We start from the raw sequence: 25981 nt of genomic DNA on the forward strand, positions 1-25981 counted from the left end.
CAGCTTTTATTTCATGGTATTTACATCTAGATGTGTAAAACAATTCAGGAAAGAGCACCTTTTTTTGTCACCCACTTTTCAAGTGAACAAAAGTATTGGAACAGACTATTAAATTATTAAATTCGCTTAAAGTGAATAACATTTTATATTTGGTGGCATAACCCCTACTTGCAATAACTTCACCAAGCCTGTGACCCATTGACTTCACCAGATTCTTGCATTCTTCATTTGAAAGGGTTTTTCAGGCCTTTACTGCAGCCTCTTTCAGTTCTTGTTTGTTCCTGGGGGTTTCTCCCTTCAGTCTCCTCTTCAGGAGGTAAAATACATGCTCTATTGGGTTAAGGTCCGGTGATTGACTTGGCCACCCTATGACCGTCCACTTTTTCCCCATGATGAAGTCCTTTGTTGTGTTGGCAGTGTGTTTTGGGTCATTGTCTTGTTGCATGATGAAGCTTCTCCTGATTGCTTTAGATGCATTTTTCTGTAAATTGCCAGACAAACTAGATTAGTAGACTTCAGAATTCTTTCTGCTGCCACCATCATGAGTTATATCCTCAATAAAGACGAGTGAGCTTGTTCCAGAAGTAGCCATGCAAGCCCAAACCGTGACATTACCGCCACCATCCTACACAGATGACCTTGTGTGTGCTGGATCATAAGCAGATCTTTTCTTTCTCCATCACTTTGGTAGAGGTTAATCTTAGTCTCATCAGTCCATAAAACTTTGTTCCAAAACCTTTGTGGCTCATCTCTGTACTTCTTTGCAAAATCCAATCTGGCCTTCCAATTTTTTTTTGCTGATGAATGGTTTGCATCTTGTGGTATGGCCTGAATATTTCTCTTGCAGTCTTCTTTTCGCAGTGGATTGTCATACCTTCACCCCTGCCTGTGGAGGTTGGCACTGATGTCACTGACTGTCCTCTTTGGGTGTTTCTTCACAGTTCTCACAATGTTTCTGTCATCAACTGCTGTTGATACCCTTGGCCGACCTGTTCGATGTCTGTTGCTCAGTACACCAGTAGTTTCTTTCTTTTTCAGGACATGCCAAATTTCTGTATTGGCTATGCCTAATGTTTGTGGAATAGCTCTGATCGACTTTCCCTCATTTTACAGCTTCAAAATGGTTTGCTTTTCTCCCATAAACAGCTCTTTGTTCTTCATGTTCACTTAACAGTAAATGCAGTTTACGTACGCAAACACAAGTACATGCACGCACACAAAAAGGTCAACACTTCCTAAGCATCAAATCAGATTGCTCTGATTTTCAAATCGTTTTTTTTCCCAAGAGGAAATAATCTGTTCCTGAGTGAAACTGTGTCCTGGAATAAATCGTAAAAAGATTTCCAGCACTCTACAAAACAAACAAACAAACAAACAACAAAACAGAGAAAGTCAAAGAAATAGCAAAAAAAAAAAAACACTCAAGTGATGATGTCATAATATCACGACATAGAAGTCAAAGTCTTCCGCGTCCATTCGGATTACTTTATCTGGGATGGGTGTGATATATTAACCAGCAGCACAAAAACAACAACAACAAAAAAAAACAGAATTTGTGAGTGGACTTTTTCATTGGAGATCCTCCAGTAAAAGCTTTTCCTGTGCCAGACACTATCTTTGTATGTGTGCGTGTGTGTAGAAAGACATAACTTGGACGGAAAGATGCGATGCAATGCACTTCGCCTCAGGGTGAAAAGAAGCTGATGAATTAATAAGGTGACACCCGCACACAAGTCATTACACCCCCCCCCCCCCCCCCCCCCCCCCATGCGCAAGGAAAGAGCAAATAAATATAGTTTTTAATAAATATTTGTCACCACACTTGGGTATAAAATATAAAAACAAACCAAAAAAATGGGTCATAGAAAGAGACAACAAATTGGTATTTTATCACCAACCTGGGCTAAAGTATTTAAGAAATACAAAAATTAAGCCAAAAATAAATAATAATAATAACAAATATATTATAGCACCACCCTGGGCTAGAATAAGAGCTCTATATAATGAGATTGACTTCTGGAATTTTTATTTTTTTTTGATAAACATATACGTTTTATTTGACACGCCTGTACTTTGCTGTTTTTCTTCTTTTTTAAAAAAAAATACATTAAGTATTTATTCATCAATTTGTGCTGAAAAAATATTTTTAAAAAAAATGGTCAGAGAGAAAATAAGTTTTAATAAATATGTTGTTGCCAATCTGGGCTAAAAATGAATAAAAAATATAGTATTTAAAAAATGATTGTAGTGAGAGAAAATATATCTTTTAATAGATATTTGTCACCACCCTGGGCTGAAAAATTGCTCATAAATGAAATTAAAAATAATATCATAGAATTAAAAATATAACTAAAATATATTCAGATATTCAGTTAACAACATACGCCTCATAATAATAATATTAATAATAAATACACAGTGGGAAAAAATATGCATTTTGATAATTATTTTGCCTGCGACTGACTGGCGACCAGTTCAGGGTGCAGTCTGCCTTTCGCCCAAAGTCAGCTGGGATAGGCTCCGGCGCCCCACGACCCTAACCAGGATAAGCGGTGTTGAAAATGGATGGATGGATAATTATTTTGCCACCCAAAAATTTTTATATAAAAATAATGTCATCATAAAAATAAAAATAACATTTTTAAAAATAGATTTTGCACCACCCTGGTAAAAAAAAAAAGGAAATCTTAAAAATATATTGTCTCCACCTTGGGCTATGAATAAATACATCAAGTTTTCTTATGAAAAATAAATATATATACATTTGAATATTTTTAATAACTATTTCTAAACACCCCAGGCTAAAAAATATGCTAATAAAGAGAAACAAATATAATTATTATTTTAATATTAATATATATATTTTAAATAATTTAATGTTTTATAAAAAATATCAAATATCCCCTAAAACTTGCTCATATGAGTATGAGGTTTGTAAAATGTAATTGTTGATATAATTCTCATCTAATTTATCAGATTCAATCTGCTCACCATCACAAGTGGGAATAATTTAGTGTGGAAATAAACTTTACTTTGGCAAAACCTCGGACGACCTCGCAGTCGGACTCGCGCTCGTCAGAGCCGAATTTAATCCGCAAACTTTTACATGCTATGACTTGCTTGTCCTGCCAACTCTCGTCTGCCAGGTCAGCAACAGTGTGCGTGAGTCTGTGTGTGTTTGTATGTGCGTGCATGTACTCGTGTGTGTGTGTGTGCGCATAAGTGCGAGGTTAGCGGCGTAGAGGACGGCCAATATCAACGTTGCGGGAGGCCAACCCGGAAAAAAAAACAGCACGCTGATCCAGAGTCAGTTTGGTGTGTGAGCGATTGTTTTCTTTCTCAGAGAGCTGTACTTTTTAAAAAGTGCTTTTGATTTACATCAAGAAAGAGAAATATGCTATTGCTATTGAATCATTTTCATATATATATATCCATCCATCCATTTTCTGAGCCGTTTATCCTCACAAGGGTCGCGGGCTATATATATATATATATATATATATATATATATATATATATGTATATATATATATATGTGGCACGTGAACGACTTGTTAGCACATCTGGCTCACAGTTCTGAGGATTGGTGCTCAAATCCCAGCCTCGCCTGTGTGAAGTTTGCATGTTCCCCGAGCCTGCGTGGGTTTTCTCTGGGTACTCTAGTTTCCTGACACATCCCAAAAACATGCGTGGTCTCCATCCTTTTTCTGTAGCGCTTTTCCTCAGTAGGGTTGCGGGCGTGCTGGAGCCTTCCACAGCTATCTTCGGGCGAGAGGCGGGTTACACCCTGAACTGGTTGCCAGCCAATCGCAGGGCACATATAAACAAAAAACCATTCGCACTCACATTCACACCTACGGGCAATTTGCTTAGAGTATACTAACATGCATATGCACTGGCACCCAAGCTAAAGCACGGCTGTGCAATAGTGGTCAACATCTGTCAAATCTATCAATTTTACATGAAACAACCATGCTAAAGAACTACTTACAGTACTTTCTGAGTGTTCTGTCATTCATGGAACCTCACTTTCTGGGATTTTAGCCAGTTAATGAATCAGGAAAAGTACTCCAATTTAAACCATAATATCGACCTGTATTCCTCTGAAAGATAAGCCTTTTTCTCGAGTCTTTGCTGCACTTAACTTATAAAAAAAAAAAAAAAAAAGTCATAAATGGAGTTAACACACTCTAGTTCACAGCAACTCAAATGACGCTGTGGACTGGAGGCTGGATATAGAGTATTTGTGTGTTTATCTGCGATCCTCTCCAAATGACATCAGCCTTTATTCATCATGTTACATCATTTTAAGAGCTCATTAAAACCCTAAAAATATCGACAATCCACTTCAATAGGAGCCTGCTTTTGCTCCTTTTTCTATTGTTGGACATGTTTTTTTGTATGCCGTAGCATGCCACTATGTGCTTTTGTTTGCACAAAGATATTGTGTGTGTGTGTGTGTTTGTGTGTAAAGGTAAAGTAGGATTACCAGTTTGTTGTTGCGAGATAGGTTTGGATTACGCGAGGGGAGAGACACGGGAAGGAAGGAAGGAAAGAGGCGGGAGGTGTGACACAAGCGATATACACACACACACACACACACACACACACAAACACACACAGGAAGCGGATACGTGAGGTGCGAGTGAAAGGACGACATGAGGTTGACAGAGGACATCCGAGCCGCATTCAGGACAGAAGCAACGAAGAGGCGGATCTTGAAGAGCGGAAACCCTCGTTTCCGAAAGCATTCAGGCTAATTACACTTTGGTGTTAATTACAGTCAAAAACACACTTGGAAACAGGCAGGCTACTTTATGGTTGGTTGGTTACCTAGTAAGTTAGTATTAACTTTTATGCAAGTTTATTATCAGACATGATCAAAGTAGGGGATTTTATGTGGATCTCCAGTTGGTTGTTAGTTAGTTGATTGGTTGCTTAATTGGTTGATTTGGTTGGTTAGTTACATGGTTGCTTGGGTAGTAGTAGTCAATAGCAGATATGTGAATAGTTGGTTGCTTATTTGTTCAGTTGATTGGTTTGTTGGTTAGATGGTTTGTTCAGTAGCTAGTTAATTGGTTTCTTGGTTAGTTAATTTTACTTTTCTAGTCCAGTTATCATAACCCAAGAGCAATAAGGAGGTGTCGTATGGATCACCAGCTGTTAGGTTGGTTGGTTACTTAGATGGTTGGTTGGATAGTTAGTTTGGTTGGTTTGTTTGATAGTTGTTTGGTTATTTTTCTGGTTGTTTCGTTAGTTAGGTGGTTGGTTCATTAGCTAGTTGCTTGGTTAGTGAAATAGTTTTAACTTCTATCCCAGTACAATCATTGTAAGCCAAGAGGTTATGCAGCAGATGTTTTGTACGGATCTCTTCTGGGTTGGTGGGTTGGTTGGTCACATTGTTGGTTGGATAGTTAGCTATTTTAATAGTTGGTTGGTTGGTTACGTATCTGGTTGTTTGGTCAGTTAACTAATTGAGTGGTTTATTGGTTTGTTGAGAAGTTAGTTTTACTTTTACTTCTATCCCAGCACAACCATTGTAAGCCAAGAGGCTAAAGAGGTTTTTGGATGGATCTCTAGTTGGTGGGTTGGTTAATTAGATGTTAGGTTGGTTAATTAGATGGTTTGTTGATTGCTTTTTGGTTGGTGAGTTACATGGCTGGTTGGATAGCTAGCTAGTTGGTTGATTGGTTCGTTACATGGTTGGTTAGTTAATTAGTTGCTTACATGGTTGGATAATTAGCATAATGAAGAGTTAGATCGTTCAATGGTTGGTTGTATGGGCGGATAGCTTTCCAGTTGGTTGGTTTATTTAGTTAGTGGGTTGGAATTTAGCGAGTTGACTAGTTGATTGGTTGGTTAGATGGTTGTTACTTAGCTTGTTGGTTGGTTAGTTAGCCAGTTTGATGGTTGGCTTTCATTGATTAATTGGTAAGGTATTTATTCCCACAATTTCAACATTACAAGATAGAAATAAATGTCCATGTTGGGAAAAAAGACAAAAAAAAAATGTGATGCTCACTGAACTGAGGTTAGATGTTTGACTTTGGAGCTTTGACTGTGAAGTCTGGACTGATGCCTTGTTCATGGTCGATTAGGGTTACCTAGATAATTGGTTGGTTAGTTGGTATGCAAGTTGGTTAATTATCCAGTTGGTTAACTAGTTGGTTGGGTGGTTGGTTGGTTATTTACATGGTAAACTAATGGTTCGTGACAAGTGTGCATTCGCGGGACGTCCGCGGGCCGTTTGCAGTCTTGCCGCAGACTAAAGGTTCCCTGCAAAGAATGTCATTATGAAAATAAGGCAGCCTGCAGCTTCTTATTAATGTTTGTTTATATTTGGCTGCAAAGTGACACGAATGCAGAGCCAGGCGCTTAAGGTGCGCCGCGGGTCGCCCCGTTACTATCCTAATACATGCACGCATGCAGGCGCGCGCACACACACAGACAGACAGACACACACACAGTCTGCTCAATGTCATTCAACAACTTGCATTTGATTTGTATGTCATTTTCCAGTTGTAGGGCATTCCACAGTAACTCAAGCTATTACAACCAATAAAACATTAAACAGTCACAATTGTCATGAAGATTGATAGTTTTTACAGTTGTATGGATAAAAAGTCACAACCTATATAATAATGACGTTTTGAGCCATTCTCCGCTTTTAACCTTCAAATGTTCATTTAGTTATCTCATTGGTTGGTATATTGTTTGGTAGGTTGGCTAGTTTGTCAGTTAGTGACTGAATTGGTTGGTCAGTTAGAAAAGTTTGTTGGTTTTTCGTTGGTTTTCCATACTTTATGAAATAGGTTCACAGTCCAACAAAAGACAACGTTACATTTTGATGTGAACGTTCTCCTGTTTTCACCCATTTAAGAGACAGAGACAATCAAAATGCATCTTGCTTGCTTACAAGCCCAATTCACGTTTTTGAAATAAATAACACATTAGTGTAGAACGTGAGGATACTGTCACCTTCTAGTTTGTGTTGTTACTGTGACCATGGAAACTATGACATTAGCATTTCCCGAACACTGAATTTAACAGCATCAGTGTTTCATTGTGTGATTCAATGCAGTCCAGACACACACACGCGCGCATATGCACATACGCACTTAAGCGCGCGTGCACACACACACATTCACACACTGCACACCTGTAGGTGACACACAGACGTGAGAAGTGAGCGTGATCTCAGCCTCTGTTGCACTCTGGCAAAGGTGAGATTTTGAAAAAAAACAAAAAGAGCAACATGTCACTAAATTGGAGTGCAAATTGTGTTTGGATTTGGAATACAATTCCCCCCCCCCCCCCCTTATAATGGAATTTTTTAAAATGAGTCCAGAAGCAGAAAAAGAGGACATAATCATTCGTTTTTGACATCAACTCACTCCACTGTATTAAATTTAAATTTAAATATGATGCTTAACTCATTGATGTTTTCAAAGCAGTTCCCATTTTGCCAGCCATTTTAAAGCATTTTTATTGATATTTCAAGACCCACAGTATATTGTTTTCTATGAAAATGTAAGCACTGAACCTAGGAAAAGAGTAGACTCTCTTCTTTCATCAGAATTTTCATTTTATTTATTTATTTTTAGCTTTTTTCTCTTCTCTAGTAATCAGCAGTAGAACATGGGTTGATGTAAACAAAGCCACTGGTTTCTGACCAAAACTGGAGAAAACTAGCTTTTTTACTTGGTGTTTGTCATTTGCTCCATGACCTGCATCATCTTTTCTCACCATCGTGACACACACTTTCTACCAACAACTCCAACACTTATATACCATATGTATACATACTCTGTTGGAGTGTCAGGTACTTGAACTTGTCCAACTTCCACCATGTTGGCATTTCTCTCCCTCATTATAGACGTGACAAGAGATTCATCACCTAATCTTTATCTTCTACCAAAAAGCTGTGCTGATCTCAAATCCAATGTTGCCATCTACAGGCAATTGTTAGTCATTACAGCAGTTTACAAACGATAAGTCACAGACTAAGCGGCCCACTGAAAAACGACAAATATACTGTATGTACGTTGGTCGCAGGAAACGCTTGGATTCCAGTTGCCAAAATTTATATCCATCCACCGCAGTGAATTACTTAAAGAACCAACAAAAATCTAAATTAAACGTAAAAAGTGAACTTAAATGGAAGACTGTCCCTCAGCCATCATCATGTTTGGATGTCATTAAAACAAACCAGAAATCCTTCAATCTTGACAAGAACAGGGGAAAAAAATACAAAGAAAATATTTCCAAAAATGTCATGAGAGTTGCTGTTTCACCCCCCTTTCTATTGATTGACTGTAAAACATCATATTTCATACATTTGATGCCTAAAGCACCCACAAAATATCTAAATATTAAAAAACAAGAAATTGGGTTTGGCAGGAATGATTTTTTTTTTTTTTTTTTTACATGTACTGAATGTAAGAGGTGGGACGCTTTGTTACCATGGCAACCTTGCATCTAGACACCATCCTGCCCCCTTTAAAGGCACACGCGTGTATTTTTAACACCCTTTATGTGAGCTCTTGTGCTGACTACAGTAAAGTCCAAGTGGCACCCCATCTTTCACACCAACCCGCATCCTACACACACACCCGGACACACATGCACACTTCTGCGTAAGCACCAACTGTCCCGCTAATGAAGTTTAATGAGCTCAATGCCGGACCTATGCACTTAAAAAAAAAAAAAAAAAAAAAAAAAAAAAAAAAAAAAGTGAGGATGCTCACCTGCCTTCTACTTACAAGCTGCTATTACTTACAACCCAGTATAGCAAAGACACAACAATGATTTACCCTGTAACTTGCCTGAAAAATTGGTGAGGATCTCTCTATCTATGCTATATTCAAGAATGTTGGTATATGTGGAAATATGACTTTTTAGAGTTTCATGCTTTATGGTGAATAATAATTTTTTTGCCCCTATGATCTGATAACATACAATGACCAAAACTCCAGTTTTTCATAATTTGGCGTCCGCCACCTATCTACTATATGTGTTTGAATTTTGTAGTAAAAAACAAAATCTCGAGGAGTTTGTCTTTAAAGGACCATGGGAATCCCCAAAATGATCCAGAAAAAGGGGCTTCAAAGCAAAATGGTAGACTTGCTGTGTCTTTTAGAGCCTGGCTTCTTGAGACTTTTTTGTTGGTATACTTATGAGAGGCATGGCTGCCAAATTTCACACAGCTTAAGCATATAGGCTTCGGGGACTGAATTTTCCAAAACTCTCTAAAAGGAGTTAATCTTTGCAGGACCTCTTGAAATAACCTTTACAAGGTCACTTGCTGTGTCTTTTCAGGCATGGCTCTTTGAGACTTTTTTTGTGGTTGGACACGTGATACTTGTCTACCAAATTTGATGTTTAGGCTGAATTAAAAAAATAAATAAATAAACAATTAGGACAACTTTGTCTTTGAAGGACCCCCTGAAAATGGCCAAAATGAGCATGAAATGTCGACTTCAAACCAAAATGAGAGACTTCCTGTTTATTTGCTGTTGTTCCTGTTTATCTCTGGCATGGCTTCTTGAGACTTATTTGTGGGTCTACTCATGATCGTCATGCCTACCAAATTTTCATTCTGCAAAGATAAACAGGCATTGTGTGCTTGATTTTCAAAAACTCACGTAGGAGTTCGTCTTTGTTGGACCCCTAAAAAGGCCACTTCAAACCAAAATGGCTGACTTATTGTCAGGCATGGCTTCAGACAGACTTTTTTGCGTGTCTATTCATGCTAGACATTCATTCATTCATTTTCCATAACGCTTATCGTCACGCGGGTCACGGGCGCGCTGCAGCCTATCCCAGCTATCTTCGGGCGAGAAGAGTGGTATACCCTGAACTGGTCGCCAGCCAATCACAGGGCAGATATAAACAAACAACCATTCACACTCACATTCACACCACGAGCAGTTTAGAGTTGTCAATCAACCTACCATGCAAGATTTTGGAACGTGGGAGGAAACCAGAGTACCTGGTGAAAACCAACACAAGCATGGGGAGAACATGCAAACTCCACACAGGCGGGGCTGGGGATTGAACCCCCCTCCTCAGAACTGTGAGGTAGATGTGCTAACCAGTTTCCACCCTGCCGCCATGTTAGACATGTTCACCAAATTTCTAAGAGAAACTGGCTTTGGGCGCTGAATTTTCAAAAGAATTCTCAGAAAAGTTCTTATTTGTAGGACCGCTGGAAGTAACCCCAAAATGGTCACTTGAAACCAAAATGCCCCTCTTGGTCAAAATGCTCATGAAGTCATCTGAAGATACTTTACTCATGGTCCAAGATTAGATGTGCTCATCAAAAATGCAGCGCAGGTTTTATTCCTAAAAAGTGTATTTAACATTATGTACAGTTGGAATATTACCACTGTGCTTAAATATATGCAAATAAAAAACTGTACTTAGTGATTCAAATCAAACGTATTGCACATGAAGTTAAATAAAAATTTTACCTAAATAAGTATTTGAAAAAACAATTCAAAATGATTAAATACATTGGTAATATACTTAAAAGTTAAAGATGACAGAATTGTATTTAACAAAAGTAATAAACTGTATTTCAAAAAACTAAATAATGAAAAAATTGAACCCGCTGTAAAAACATTCAGTTTGAACCTTTAGTTTGGATTCTTTCAGGTACCAATTGAGGGAGCCTGCACCATAATAAGCTTCTAGAACCACTGCTCTATGCTGTTGTTTTATACATAATTGTTGTCTATGTGACCCTCATAGTACACTAATTATTGCACATATTCCTCATCTTCAAAGACCCACCCCCTCCCAACCCCCCATCGACAAATCTTTTCTGGATGTCCCCTACACCCTTCAAACCAAACTTACGCCACTGCGTGGGTCTATTCATGAGAGACATGCCTACCAAATTTCATGCAGCTACAGTACGTAAACAGGCTTTGGTGTCTGAATTTTCATTGTGCCCTCGTGTGAGCCTTTAGTTTAAACCACAACAACAACAGAGTGCTTGCATGCATGCTGATTTTTAACATTTTTTTTTTTTTTTGCTATCAGAGAAGAAATATATCGTCACATCATGGCATCTCGTTAGGGACTCACTGACTCTGACGCTAATTAACGCTCCTGTCGCGGTTGAAAGCATCCATCAACATCGGCGATGCTTGTTGTCATGTTTCGGCCATTTTTGAGGGATTAATTGCATGCACACACACACGCACTCACACGCACACACACGTGCGCTTACATAGAAGTCATAGCTGTGCATTAACATTGCTGTGTGGAATGCAAAACATAAACTCTGCTGCTACATAAGAAACACATGTTGTCCTTAACCAAAATAACTTGACTGCCATACAATGCATATTTTATGTTTAGTACAGATTAGTGATTCACATGTGGACTTCATTCATCTCCCGTACCGCTTATACTCACTAGGGTCGCGGGGGCGTGCTGGAGCTCATCTCAGCTACCTTTGGGCGAGAGGCGGGGTACACCCCGAACCGGTCGCCAGCCAATCGCAGGGCACATATAAACAAACGACCATTCACACTCACATTTACACCTATGACCAATTTAGAGGCTTCTATTAACCCACCATTCATGTTTTTGGGATGTGGGAGGAAACCGGAGTGCCCGGAGGAAACCCACGCAGGCACGGGGAGAACATGCAAACTCCACACAGGCGGGGCCGGGGATTGAACCCCGGTCCTCAGAACTGTGAGGCAGATGTGCTAACCAGTCGTGCACCGTGCTTCCACATCTGGACTTCATATCTAGTTCTTGTCTAATCATCTGAATTGCCCTTTTCTGGGTTAGGGTTAGTATGATTTAGAAACAAGTGACCTTCAAAATAATTCTGTTCTTTGGATGTGGGTTAATACTGTCCATGTTTTATACTGAATACAGAGTAGTACAGAGGCCTGGAAGTGCAAAACAATATAACAAATTGTGAAACACTTTTACATTTCAGAAAATAAATTAACAAAAGCCAAAAACTTTTACATTTCAGAAAACAAATGAACAAAAGCTGAAACACTTTTACATTTCAGAAAACACATTAACACAAGCAGAAACACTTTTACAAAAGACGAAACAAATTACAATTGAGACAACCCGGAAAGGGAACGTCCAACATTATTAGGAATCCTGGAAGGCCACACCCTGCTCCGATCTTACTGGCTCCAGGACACGCGCCGCTGCACAATGCTTAGCTGCTGTATCCCGGTAGAACACGTTCCACTGCTTCCAGACGGTAAAAGAAGTATCTGACTTATTAAGTGTGGCGGCGTTAATATAATTGCCATTAACCCTAAAGCCCGTCGAACACTGTGCAACGTTGTCGAATCCGACTGGACCGAACCATCGCATAAAAATAAGAGTTGCCGACACCCCCTCCGCACATTGATTGTATTATATATGGACGCCCTGAACAGCGAGCCTGTATAGGCGTTTGATGCTGTATATACTATATACTGTACTTGATCACATTTCTTAAACCATAAAAAGATAGATTAATAGTTTAGGAAGAAGCAGGTTGTTAAAGAGAGAGGATGCTAGCGACAATTGAAATGATGGCTATTTGAAAGGAAGCTGCCGGCTCCATTCATTGGAACGTACATTCTGGTCACAAACTTCGCTGTTTCATGCACATGCACATTATACATTAGGAATATAGGTTAGTATTCATGTAAAACAACATTTGATGCTTTACGTACTATTTATATGGCTTGAGCCGAGGCAAGGCGGCGGCACGGCTCGCAAATCTGGAAATGGATTTTCACCGTAGGGGAAAGCGTCTGTGGATTTTGATTGAATGTAAACTGGGAGGTGAAGACGCGGCGCAACGGAGATTATAATTTTGAATCGCGTCAAAACCAGCGGCCCGACCGATCGGCCGCTCAAGGAAACAGTTGCCAAACCACGCACACTGCGCCATAGTTCAGTCGGGTTCGGCGGCGGTGCTCGGTGTGAGCCAGCCTTAACCACCATAATCCTAACCTTAACTCATACTAAACTGCCTTAACCCCAACCAGAGTCAGAATCCTAACCATAATAAACATCTTTGTTTTTTTAATTATATTTGGGATGGACATCTCGTTACATGTGCGTAGCCTACCCTTTCCGGGATGCAGGAGCCAATCATGTTGAAGCGGGGCGGGTCTTGTCGAGAAAGGCTGTGGGATTTCTAAGAATGTTTGTGAAATGGGACGTTTCCTTTCCGGGTTGTCTCAATTGCAATTTGTTTCGTCTTTTGTAAAAGTGTCTCTGCTTTTGTTAATTTGTTTTCTGTAATGTTAGTGTTTCGCAATTTGTTATGTTGTTTTGCACTTCCAGGCCACCGCAGAGTAGGGATTAAGCTGTACATTTAACATTAAAAACTTGTCAAATCATCTTTATTTTGCTTTTTTTGGAGTTATTGCGCGGCACGGTGGCCGACTGGTTAGAGCGTCAGCCTCACAGTTCTGAGGTGCGGGGTTCAATCCCCGTCCCCGCCTGTGTGGAGTTTGCATGTTCTCCCCGTGCCTGCGTGGGTTTTCTCCGGGCACTCCGGTTTCCTCCCACATCCCAAAAACATGCATTAATTGGAGACTCTAAATTGCCCGTAGGCATGACTGGTTGAATGGTTGTTTGTTTCGATGTGCCCTGCGATTGGCTGGCAACCAGTTCAGGGTGTACCCCGCCTCCTGCCCGATGACAGCTGGGATAGGCTCCAGCACGCCCGCGACCCTAGTGAGGAGAAGCGGCTCAGAAAATGGATGGATGGATGGATGGAGTTATTGCCTTGATTTTTCTGCTTAGCAACAAGGATTCAACAATTCTGTCTCATTTTAATCATTTGCTTAGTCAGATTTCTGCCTTTCAGCAAGTAACTGAAAATTGTTAACTTCTATTGCTCTGTGTTGATGCATAATTCATTTAATACAAAGTAGTTATTCAAATCTTGACACGGTGTCTAAAACTTGTCTAATCATCTGAATTATATTTTTGAGGGAGTAATGTCCTTATGATTTCTGCCCAGCAACAAGTGACTGATCAGAATTTTAGCAGTTCTGTTGGTTGATGTTCATGCATAATTTTTATTTAATACAGAGTCGTGATTGAAATGCGGACTTGATGTCTAAAATATGTCTAAACATCTATATTTTTCTGTTTTCTGCGTGATTTACTACCTAGCAACAATTCAATAATTCTGTTGGTCTGCATTGATGTGCATTTTATACTTAATACAGAGTATCATTTCATCTAAGTATATAGAGTTGAACTACATCACACATGTACCATGTTTTTTTTTTTTCACGCTGTCAGTCAGCGAACTAATTATAAGCGCGTCCTGTCATGTCTGTTTAGTCGCCGCAACGCTTGAAGGGAGGCAAACAAATCAAAACCCACCGTGACTAATGTTGGTGTTAGCTCACACCTCAAGATAAAGTGTAAAGATTAGCCTTGGGTCACTCATGTCTTCGTAAATTTTATTTTTATTTTTTATTTTTTTGCAGGCTAAATGTAAAATCTTTAAATCAATGCTGCAGGTTTTTGTCAGGGGCGGGGTGGCGAGGTAAAGGTTAGGATTGATCGGGTATGAATGGTGTCGTCGGAACAAATGCCAATTTGTGCAAGTCAATGCAAGATCCTCTGTGTGCGTTTGCAAATATGCTGTCAAAAAGGACGAGATCAGCACTTGTGAGACAAATTGACTCACCTGCTTAGATGGGCTGTGTTTTAATGCGTTTTCCACCCACCTGCAGGACTGGAATGGAACTGTATCGCCTGCTACATTATGATTTGTCAATCAAATAAGTCAAACAGATGTGTTGAGCTAACCTGACAATTTACTGTAAGTAAGTTACCCGCTTAGACGGGGTGTGTTTAGTCCGATTGAACGCTACCTGCAAGACTGGAACGGAACACTATTGCCTGACACATCATAATGATTAGTCAAACAGACTGACGTGTTTTGATAAGCAGACGCTAAGATGACAATTGAAGTGATGTACCTGCTAAGCCGGGCTGCATGTAATGCATCATACTGCCACCTGCAGAACTGGAATGGTATAGTATCGCCTGCTATGTCATGATTTGTCACTCAAACAAGTCAAATGGACATGTTTAGCAAAGATGATATTTTAAATGACATACCCGTTCAGACGGGCTGGCTGCATTTAATCTAAGTTATTGCTACCTGCAAGACTGTAATGGAACAGTATTGCCTTCCACGCCATGATTTGTCAATCAAATGGACGTGTTTTCCTAAGAAGACGCTAAGCTGACATTTTAAGTGATGTACCCACTTAGACAGCCTACGGGCTGCACATCACTGCTACCTGCGGGAGAGGAGTGAAACAGTATCGCCTGCTGCTGCATGGTTTTGTTCATCAATCAAAGCAAACTGACTTGCAATAAAGATGAAAATTTGACATTTTAAGCGACATACGTGCTTAGACGGGCTGTGTTTAATGCGGATGACCTGCTAATGTACGCCATGATTTGTCAATCTAATGGACATGTTTTGCTAAGTAGATGCGAAGATGATATTTTAAGTGTTGCTTCGATGGGCTGCGTTAAATGTGCGTTACTGCCACCAGTAATATAAGAGTGGAGCAGAATGTTATGAATTGTCAATCAAACGGACGTGTTTCGCTAAGCAGACGGTAAGATGATGTTTTACTTAGACGCGCAGTACCAGGACCGGCGGGATAGGAGTGGAACAGAAATTTGCTTGGTAGCGTTCCATGGATTTTCTTCAAAAATCCAGCCCCCAAAGCCAGTTTAACTTCGTAACATTCATTAAATTTGCCAGACATGTTGATTATAAGTAGACCTACCAAAACTGTCTGAGGAAGCCATTTTCTGAAGACACAGGAAATCTGAAATTTTGGTTCAAAGCAGTCCTTTCGGAGTTATTTCCAGTGGTCCGGGAGCATCCCATGGATTTTCTTTGATTATTCAGCCTCCCCGAGCCTGTTTAACTTGACAAAATGAAATTTGGTGGAGATGTCTATCTTGGGCGGCACGGTGACCGACTGGTTAGCACATCTGCCTCACAGTTCTGAGGACCGGGGTTCAAATCCCGGCCCTGCCTGTGTGGAGTTTGCATGTTCTCCCACATCCCAAAAACATGCACGGTAGGTTGATTGAAGACTCTAAATTGCCCATAGGTGTGAATGTGAGTGTGAATGGTTGTTTGTTTCTCTGTGCCCTGCGATTGGCCGGCGACCAGTTCAGGGTGTACCCTGCCTGTCGCCCGAAGATTGCTGGGATAGGCTCCAGCACGCCCACGACCCTAGTGAGGATAAGCGGAACCGAAGATGAATGAATGTCTATCTTGGGTACATTAAAAAAAAAAAAGTTTCAAGAAATCATGTCCCAAAAGATCCAGAAAGTCTGCTTGCTTTGAACTGGCAATTTTCGGGCCATTTTGGGCCTCTTCTAGGGGTGCTTCAAAGAAAAACAGATTTATGTCTGACTGCTACTAAATTCAAACCACATATACAGGACAGATGGCCAACGATAAATTACTAAACATTTTTTTGTTTTTCGACCTTTATCAGTGATTTTATCGCGCTAACATCTATCCAATTGAGATTGTGGTAATAACCTAGAGAACATTAACTGGATTATTCTGAGTAGATTAGGTTGGAATAAAATAAGGGAGGGATTACCGGTTTACTTGGCATAATGCTGGCAATAATACAGTAGAATGTCCTCTTTCAAAGTCTTGGTGGTCACCATCACTTCCTCCTCTGCCTGGCTCACTTCATGTTGGTCCATTAAGTTGGTCCAGGCTGCAAGTCCTTCAGCCCCCCCCCCCCCCCCCCCCTTTTTTTTTTCTTTCTTTTTTTTTTTTTTTTTTTTTTTTTAAATACAAGCAATTTTTACAAGTTGGCTCTCTCTAGTGGAGATGAACTGGGTGTTTTTTCCCCCCATTTATTTCCTCTCACGTCCATGTGATTCACAGCCAGCCAGGTGATACCGGGCCTGACCCACTCTGCTCAGCTTGAGAGGTTCTGTCTTGATGCATTGCGTCGGCTATCGTGTTGATTGAGCCTGAGACTCTGTTGGCTCGATTTATTACGCTTTCTCTCCCGACCCCCCCAACAGAAAGACGCCAAAGCGTCTCAGTGAGTATGTTTCCAAAATTTTGCCCCCGAAGCATGTCTAATGTGGCAACATGACATTTGGTGAACCTGTCTGTCATGTGTAGACCCACAAAGAAGGCTAAGAAGCCATGCCCGGAAAGACAGGAAGTCTGAAGTTTTGGTTTGAAGGTAAGCCATTTTAGGCCAGTTGTTGACACTCGGGGTAAGCTTGTCAGCGCTTGGTTTATTAAAATAAAGTAAGGACCATCTTGTGAACGAAATGAACAGAACTGACAATAGCATCTTACATTTACATTTGGCCTGCATGTGTCATTCGGGTGAGCGTAGTGTATGTTGATAATACATTACCTAAGGCTGTCGACACTTGGTTTATTAAAATAATGACTTTCTTAAATTTGGTTTCAGTGTTACTTAGGATACACAAATGTTGACAGTACATTACTCAACGCTGTCGGGACTTGGTTTATTATAGCAAAGTAATGCCAATCTCATGAATAAAATGAACAGAATGACCCAAAACACAATATTATAATTTCATTTGTTTGTCACTGCTCTTTCAGACATGTGTATGTTGACAGTACGAACACACTGTATAAGGTTGTTGGCCCATGGTTTGTTAAAACAAAGTAACATCAGTCTGAACAAAATTAAGACAACAGACCAAAACATACAGGAATTAATTTACCGTCTGTCTTCACTGATCCTTAGGGGACATTTTGAGAGTACAATGCCCAAAATTAGCAGCAATTGGGTTGTTAAAACAAAGTAATCTTGTTGAGCTTTTTGATTTTTTTTTTTAAAGAATGTCCCAAATTGCAACGTAATACTTTTACACTTGTCTTTGATGGTCTTTTTGATGCACATACTGTATCTTGGCAGTACTTTGTCTAAAGTGTTCAGCATTTGGGTTATTAAAACAAAGTAATGACAATCCTGTGAACAAATTAAACAGAGAAGACACATGCAATGCAGTACATTAATATTGAGTCTTTGTTACTCGTTTAGAGTGGCATGTATGTTGAGAGTTCATGATCCAAGGTTGTGGCCACTTGATTTATTAAAACAAAGTCAATGACAGACTTGTCGAGCTTGAGAAGAATATGAACAGAGTGAAGAATTCCTAAAAACTCAATGCAAAACATTTAAATCAACATCTCTTGTTTATATGTGACTATTGACAGTATATTATCCAAGGGTGGTTTAATCACTTGGGTGATTAAAACAAAGTAATGACGATATTGTGTATCCAGTGAACACGAGTTTAATAAACAGTGTGATTTGACTCCAATTTCAGGGGAATTTTCCGAGACGTTGACACGTGTTTTCTCGACCTTCAGCCGAGTTCCATCTCGCTCTTGGATGTTGAGCGAGTCGCCAACATGACACTTAAGCGATGGCTCGCGTGATGAGTGATGACACCTCGGCCCCCGCCCGCACCCACATTAAAGCGCACCCATGTAAAGGTGCTCCCGGGGCACACTGGAAAGCAGGGAGTGCGTGTGTGTGTTGTGCGTGTGTGTTGGGAGGCAGCCGGACCGCGTCTGGGGAAATGTGACTGCACTGACCCAGTGACAGGCGCATCGATCAACAAATGTAGTGTGTACGGGCCGGCTCCCGCAGTAGGTAGATAAACATAAACGACTTGGGTCGGACGCTTGCGCTGAATTCTAAATGTTGACATGTTGCACACCCCCGCAGGCATGAGGCCGAGATGGCTCAGGTGGTAGAGTTGTCGTCTCCCAACCCAAAAGTTGCTGGTTCGACCCTCAGCCCTTGACACCATGCCGAAGTGTCCTTGAGCAAGATACTGAACCCCAAGTTGCTCCCGATGCTCCGTCATCAGTAGCTGAATAACAAAAACAGCTTTGAGTAACTTGAAGGTCAAAAACCGCTAAACAAGTGAAAGCCCGTTTACCAAGCCTAGCAACTTTACTTTACTTACAACCCCAATTCCAAATAAAGTTGGGACGTTGTGTTAAAAATAAATAGAAACAGAATACAATGATATGCAACTCATGTTCAACCTATATTTAATTGAATACACTACAAAGACAAGATATTTAATGTTCAAACTGATAAACTTTATTGTTTTTAGAAAATAATCATTAACTTCGAATTTTATGGCTGCAACACGTTCCAAAAAAGCTGGGAGAGGTGGCAAAAAAAGACAGAAAGTTGAGGAATGCTCATCAAACACCTGTTTGGAACATCACACAGGTGAACAGGCTAATTGGGAACAGGTGGGTACCATGATTGGGTATAAAAGGAGCTTCCCTGAATTGCTCAGTCATTCACAAGCAACGATGGGGCGAGGTTCACCTCTTTGTGAACAGGTGTGTGAGAAAATAGTCGAACAGTTTAAGGACAATGTTCCTCAACGTACAATTGCAAGGAATTTAGGGATTTCATCATCTACGGTCCATAATATCATCAAAAGGTTCAGAGAATCTGGAGAAATCTTGCATGAAAGCGGCAAGGCCGAAAACCAACATTGAATGCCCGTGACCTTCGATCCGTCAGGCGGCACTGCATCAAAAACAGACATCAATGTGTAAAGGATATCACCACATGGGCTCAGGAACACTTCAGAAAACCAATGTCAGTAAATACAGTTCGGCGCTACATCCGTAAGTGCTACTTGAAACTCTACTATGCAAAGCAAAAGCCATTTATCAAGAACACCCAGAAACGCCGCCGGCTTTTCTGGGCTCGAGCTCATCTAAGATGGACTGATGCAAAGGGGAAAAGTGTTCTGTGGTCCGACGAGTCCACATTTCAAATTGTTTTTGGAAATTGTGGACTTCGTGTCCTCTGGGCCAAAGACGAAAAGAGCCATCCGGACTGTTATGGACGCAAAGTTCAAAAGCCAGCCTCTGTGATGGTATGAAGCTGTGTTAGTGCCAATGGCATTGGTAACTTAGACATCTGTGAAGGCAACATTAATGCTGAATGGTACATACAGGTTTTGGAGAAACATATGCTGCCATCCAAGCAACGTCTTTTTCATGGACGCCCCTGCTTATTTCAGCAAGACAATGCCAAACCACATTCTGCACGTGTTACAACAGCGTGGCTTTGTAGTGAAAGAGTGCGGGTACGAGACTGGCCTGCTTGCAGTCCAGACCTGTCCCCCATTGAAAATGTGTGGCGCATTATGAAGCGTAAAATACGGCAACGGAGACCCCGGACTGTTGAACAGCTGAAGCTGTACATCAAGCAGGAATGGGAAGAATTCCACCTACAAAGCTTCAACAATTAGTGTGCTCAGTTCCCAAACGTTTATTGAATGTTGTTAAAAGAAAAGGGGATGTAACACAGTGGTAAACATGACCCTGTCCCTTTTTTGGAACATGTTGCAGCCATAAAATTCAGTTAATTATTATCACATCTCTTGGACAGAGGGAACGCCTGATTCATTCATTCCTTGTACAGAATAGCGCCGTGGATGCATGCGCGCCTCTATGGGAGGCTGTAGTTGAGGATGGATGGCTGCATATACAGTATAATAATATAATCTCAATGCAAATGAGGCTCAACGTGTGCGAGCGGTGCAGTTTAGAACTGATGGGATTGATCAACACACATTACTTACTGGTGTGTGTGTGACAGGTGCACGCACGTTTGATAAATATGGATTTTTTTTTAGTATGTACACATTCTAAATTCCGATGAATGAATGAATTTAGAACGTGTTCTATGCACTCTTTGATGAAGGGGGGACCTGGGAACTAAATACAAGCAAACTGACGAAACAACGGGGCACACCTGGACAAGACACGAGTGGCAGGAGGGAGCTGATTGGTTGACACAAGGAGCAGGGCTGACGAGAACAGGTGGAGATGAAATGTATACATGTAATGTACATGTATAATGTATTGAGAAACAAATCTGAATTAATTTCATCTACGTCCATCTACTCAATGTTTTCTCCATCAATGTGAGGTCTTATTTCTGCCCTTTAAACCACAGAAGCCTGGCAGCCCTTTCCACAGGCTAACATTTAGCTTCCTCTTTGACGTTTTGTCATCTTTCACGTGAGTGAGAGCGTAAAGAGAGGAAGAAGAGGACAAAGGAGACGGGAGACGGCCAAAATAAACCCCCTGATAAATGCCGGGCTCCGAAATAGAAAGTCCATCCTTCTCTCCATCGCTCTATTATCTTTTCTCCCTTCCTCTCACGTGGAACGGCGTTGCCGCCTTTGCCTCCTCCGTGGTTAGATGTTTCGCAGACAGCACGCCATCTGCGTGATCAATGGAGTTCATTCTTTCAAGGAACACCGGCCTGTGATGGATCTTTTCATTCGCCGTTCGCAGCGCAGCACAAACTTTTCTTTCCTCGGCCGAGGTGATGTTTTCGCTGGTGTGTGTCTGTCTTCTCGGTCTATTAGGCTACATTTTACCCCAAAAAAGGGCAGACATTTATTTACATTTCCTCTACAATTTAGCTGCTTTTCTCAATCTGGCAGGAGATCCTAATTTGTAGTAGGATCGTAATTTAAGTAATTTGAGCGGATCGAGAAATTTCCTTTTTTCTGTCCACCTAATATTGCAACTTGTTTGTTTTCTTAAATCTGCCACAAGGTCCTGACCAAACATTTGAAAAGAAGTAAACTTAGCGATTTGAGAAAAATACGTAATTGTGTTTTTCCCCCCAATATGATTATGGATTAATATGCGATTTTCCTTGATTTTGCCCACAACAACACCTGTTAAATGTTATGCTTTTTCTTGAATCCAGCACAGGATCCTAACCAAACATCGAAAACAGTAGTAAACATAAAATACAGCTGATCGATTGGAGAAAAATAATCAACTTTCAATTTTTGATTGTTCATTTCCTCATATTCAGCACCAGAAGCAGAACAAACTTCAAAATAGAAGTAAACGTGAAATAATTTATTTGCATTTTGCCACCCCGAACACACCTATGAAATATCTAACTTTCAGGTTTTCCTGAATCTGGCACAGTATCCTGACCGAACAAACGTAAGATAGGCTTAAGGACTCTATTTTCCTGACTGACGCCAATCCGCCATGGCGCGTGGGGTAATTCTGCGAGGGAGCGGGTTAAACCGGGTTGTCGTAATCTCGCAGGCGCGTGCAGCCAGCAAAAGGGGCTGTCTGGGCCCATTTTTTTCCCAAATAATATAGCAATTTTGGCATTTGAGAACTCTTAGACATCACACTTTTACTGAATCCGGCAAAAGTTCCCAACCAAATATGGAAATAAATAAAAATTCATGTGATATACAATTTTATTTGTACAACTTTACACCTACGAATCTCAGACTTCCTAATTTTCCTGATCGAGATCACAAACAAACATGGCACAGCACAACTGTGAGGCAGACGCGCTAACCAGTCGGTCACCGTGGCGCGAGATCTGAACCAATCGTGGAAATAAAACAAATATTTGTGATATGCAATTTAGTGTTTATGCATTTTATTTTTTTTACCCAAAACTTGACTTCCAAATTTTCATGAATCCGGCATGAGATCCCAACCAACTGTGGAAGTACATGGGACTTTATGCCCAATTCTAAATTATATTTTTACAGTCTTTCTTGATTTTTGTGAAATGTTAGACTTACCAGTTGTCATGAATCCGGCACGATTTCCCAACCAAATGTGGAAATACATATGAATTCATTTAATATACAATTTTGAGTTAAACATTTTAGGGTTTTTATGGTGTGTTTTTTTCCTCACACTTTCACACATGAATTCTCAGGCGTTCCAGTTACCCTGAAATCGAAATGAGATTCCAACCAAACATGGAAATAAATACACATTTATCTGATATACCATTTTACATTTTTTAAGTTTATCCCTACTTTTTCATGACAACACATGAAATCTCAGGCTTCCCAGTTTACCTGAATCCGGCACCATATCCCAACCAAACATCGGAATAGAAGTTGATGTAGATCAAAGACTCATAAACATGTTGTTAAATGGATCTCATTAGCTAGATAATGCGAGCATGGCTAATGTGTGTGTGTGTGTGTGTGTGTGTGTGTGTGCGCGCGCGCATAAAATTGGACAGGAACACAGCCAGATGTACAGATACGACTAGGCCCATCTGCCATTCTTCAACGCACACCCCCTCCGACACACATAAATGCCAATTCTGTTCCATTTTTCTAGGATACGCACACACACTCACACCCATGCACGCGCACACACACACACACACTCACACCCATGCACGCGCACACACACACACACACACAAGCACACGAGTACATACACAAAGGCAGCTGGTAGCGAGAGGAAGCACAAAGTGATACTCAATGCCGTGTTGGTTAAATATTGACGCGGTCTTCTTTTACATTAGATTACATGCAAACACAAAGAAGCCTTGAGGGAGGTATGTCTGATTTTTACACACACATATACACACTAATAATAATATACTAGTGGCAGTAGAACCAGAAGGAATGTTATATTCATTGATTTTTTTATTTATTTATTTTTTCTCCGCACGTCAACAATCAACAGCCGCCATCTGTTGGCATCCTCGCGCTCCGTTTTTCCCACTTTTTTTTTTTTTTTTTTTTTTTTTTTTTTTGTCGGGAAACTATGCCCGATACAGCACACGCCATCTTGCACGTCCAAACTAATCATCCGCCATTGTGAATGGACGCTAAGGACGGTTGTTATACTTGGATTCAGATTCAGAAAACTTGATCTATCCCTGCAGGACAATGAACTAATTCGTCAACTGGAGTCCGACTGTTTACCGCCACTGAGAAAGGTCAAGTATGTTTTTCAAAGGGTAAGCGTAGAAGAGGGTCTCGCCCGGCTTGTCTGGAAAATTCAGGTTTGTTAACCACTGTAATGACTAACAGATCCCTGTAGATGGCAGTGTTGCATCGCTTTGGATTTGAGATCAGCATAGCTTTTCAGTGGAAGATAAAGATTAGGCAGTGAAACGTGGCTTGTCACATCAATTATGAAGAAGAGAAACCTTTTGGCACCTGACACTCCAACAGAGTACACTGGAACCACAATATAACGGACCCCGATATAACGGATATCGAATAAAACGGCCCGTCAGTACCGAACAATGTGTCCAAAAATAGTTTCCTTTTGTCAGTTAAACTGACGTTCATTAGTTAGTTCTTTTAGTTCCAAAAATGTCTGCTGTTTTTTCCTGGCGCTGCGGCGAAATGCAGGCAGAGAATGCGACTGACCTATTTCCGGCTCACTGTTATACAATATGACAAGATCCAGTTCCTATGTGGCGGCCATTTTGAATGTGGCACATTGATGTGGCCGCCATGTGATGATGGTTATATTCATTCTTGTCTATTGTGTATAAAGTGCTATGCAGAGAGAGAGAGAGAGAGAGAGAGAGAGAGAGAGAGAGAGAGAGAGAGAGAGAGCGCAGCATGACGGCGGTGTTACTCTGAGGAATACAAAACACAAGTCTCAGGAGTCTGGAACATGCTATTTTTGGTAAAGTAACAGTTATTTTTTGTCAAGCCATTGGCCTTTGGCAACGGCGTTGGAACTAGGAAGCACACTAATTCCTTGCATTTCATGACAGCCAATCACCAATGATGGGTATTGTACATCAACAATGCCACCATGACTAAGCACACCGGCGCGTTAAGTGTGGATAACATTGAAAACTTTTCTAACATTTTCAAACTTTTTTATAGTTATTTACAACAGTTTTGTACTGTACTGGGTGTTTTAGGCCACGGGAAATAACTATAAAACAATAATTTTGTATTGTACAGTAATATGGGTGCATATGGCCACAAAAAAAAACTTCCTTCAATGTAACAGACAATCAGTTATAACGGACGACCCCCCGCCCCTATTAGTCAGTTATATCGAGGTTCCACTGTATGAATATGTATGGTATAAACAAAATATGTGGCGTGGTAGGTAGTAGAAAATGTGTGTCGCAATGGTGAGAAAAGATGATGCAGTTCATGGAATGGTGAATGACGTAAAAAAAAAAAACAATGCATGCGGTGAATCCGCCTCGCTCAGAATGCGTTTCTTAGTTGTATATCTGTAAATAAATTATTTAGACTCAGTGTTGTTTCAATGTTTTATATTGTGTCACAAAAGCAAAAAATAAAAAAAGCGTTAAAGCCACTGTTCTGCTTGACATGTTTGTTTTCACAAAATGATCATTTTCTCTCTGCTTTTGGTCAGAAAACGTCTTTTTTTTTGGACACCAACTACTTTCTACTGCTGATTACTAACCAACAGAAAACGCTAGGATCAAACTTTTTTTCTGGTGAAAGAAGCTTATTCTTTTTCAAAGAGAGTCTTTCTTTTGATGGGTTTGGTGCTTATATTGTCATGGAACACTATATATGTGGTTCTTGCAAGATCAAGTCAAAACCCTGTAAAATGGCTGGCAACATGGGGAACTCTTCTTTGAAAACAACTGGCAGTGAATGAGGTTAAAAAAAATCTAAGAAAAGAACATTTAAATAAGGTCAGATAAAACTAAAAGATTAAAAAACAAAAAAATCAACAAAAAATAAAAAAGAAAAGGTCAAAGTAAGATTAAAAAAGATTGAATACTTACCATGTAAAAAAGTAAACTGATTTAAAACAAAGAAATTAAAGAAGATCAAAGGAAAAAATGTAATCAAAACAGGTCAAAGAAAAAAGAGCCAAAGTCATCGGTTTTCCAATGCTTTCCTTTTGCTGCCATTGCTGGAGCATCAGGAAAACAAGATAAAAAAACAAACAAATAAAAGGTTTTAAAAAACAAACTAAAAAAGATGAAAGAAAAACAGAAAAATCCAAGGGGAAGTTAAAAGTATTATTGTAGCTAATCCAACCCATGCCCACTGAACTGAAATTTCCTAAGACTTCCTAAAATCTTGCGAGCTATGCGGCCCAAAAAAAGGGATTATA

General features: G+C 40.2%; 1 protein-coding gene across 1 annotated transcript in view; it reads left to right on the forward strand.

The window, feature by feature from the left end:
- si:dkey-215k6.1 (transmembrane protein 132B) overlaps positions 1–25981 on the forward strand; it is a 229339-nt gene that overhangs the window by 47276 nt on the left and 156082 nt on the right. The window lies entirely within an intron of this gene.

This window comes from Phyllopteryx taeniolatus, chromosome 3, assembly GCF_024500385.1.
Source record: "Phyllopteryx taeniolatus isolate TA_2022b chromosome 3, UOR_Ptae_1.2, whole genome shotgun sequence".
NCBI classification, from domain to species: Eukaryota; Metazoa; Chordata; class Actinopteri; order Syngnathiformes; family Syngnathidae; genus Phyllopteryx; species Phyllopteryx taeniolatus.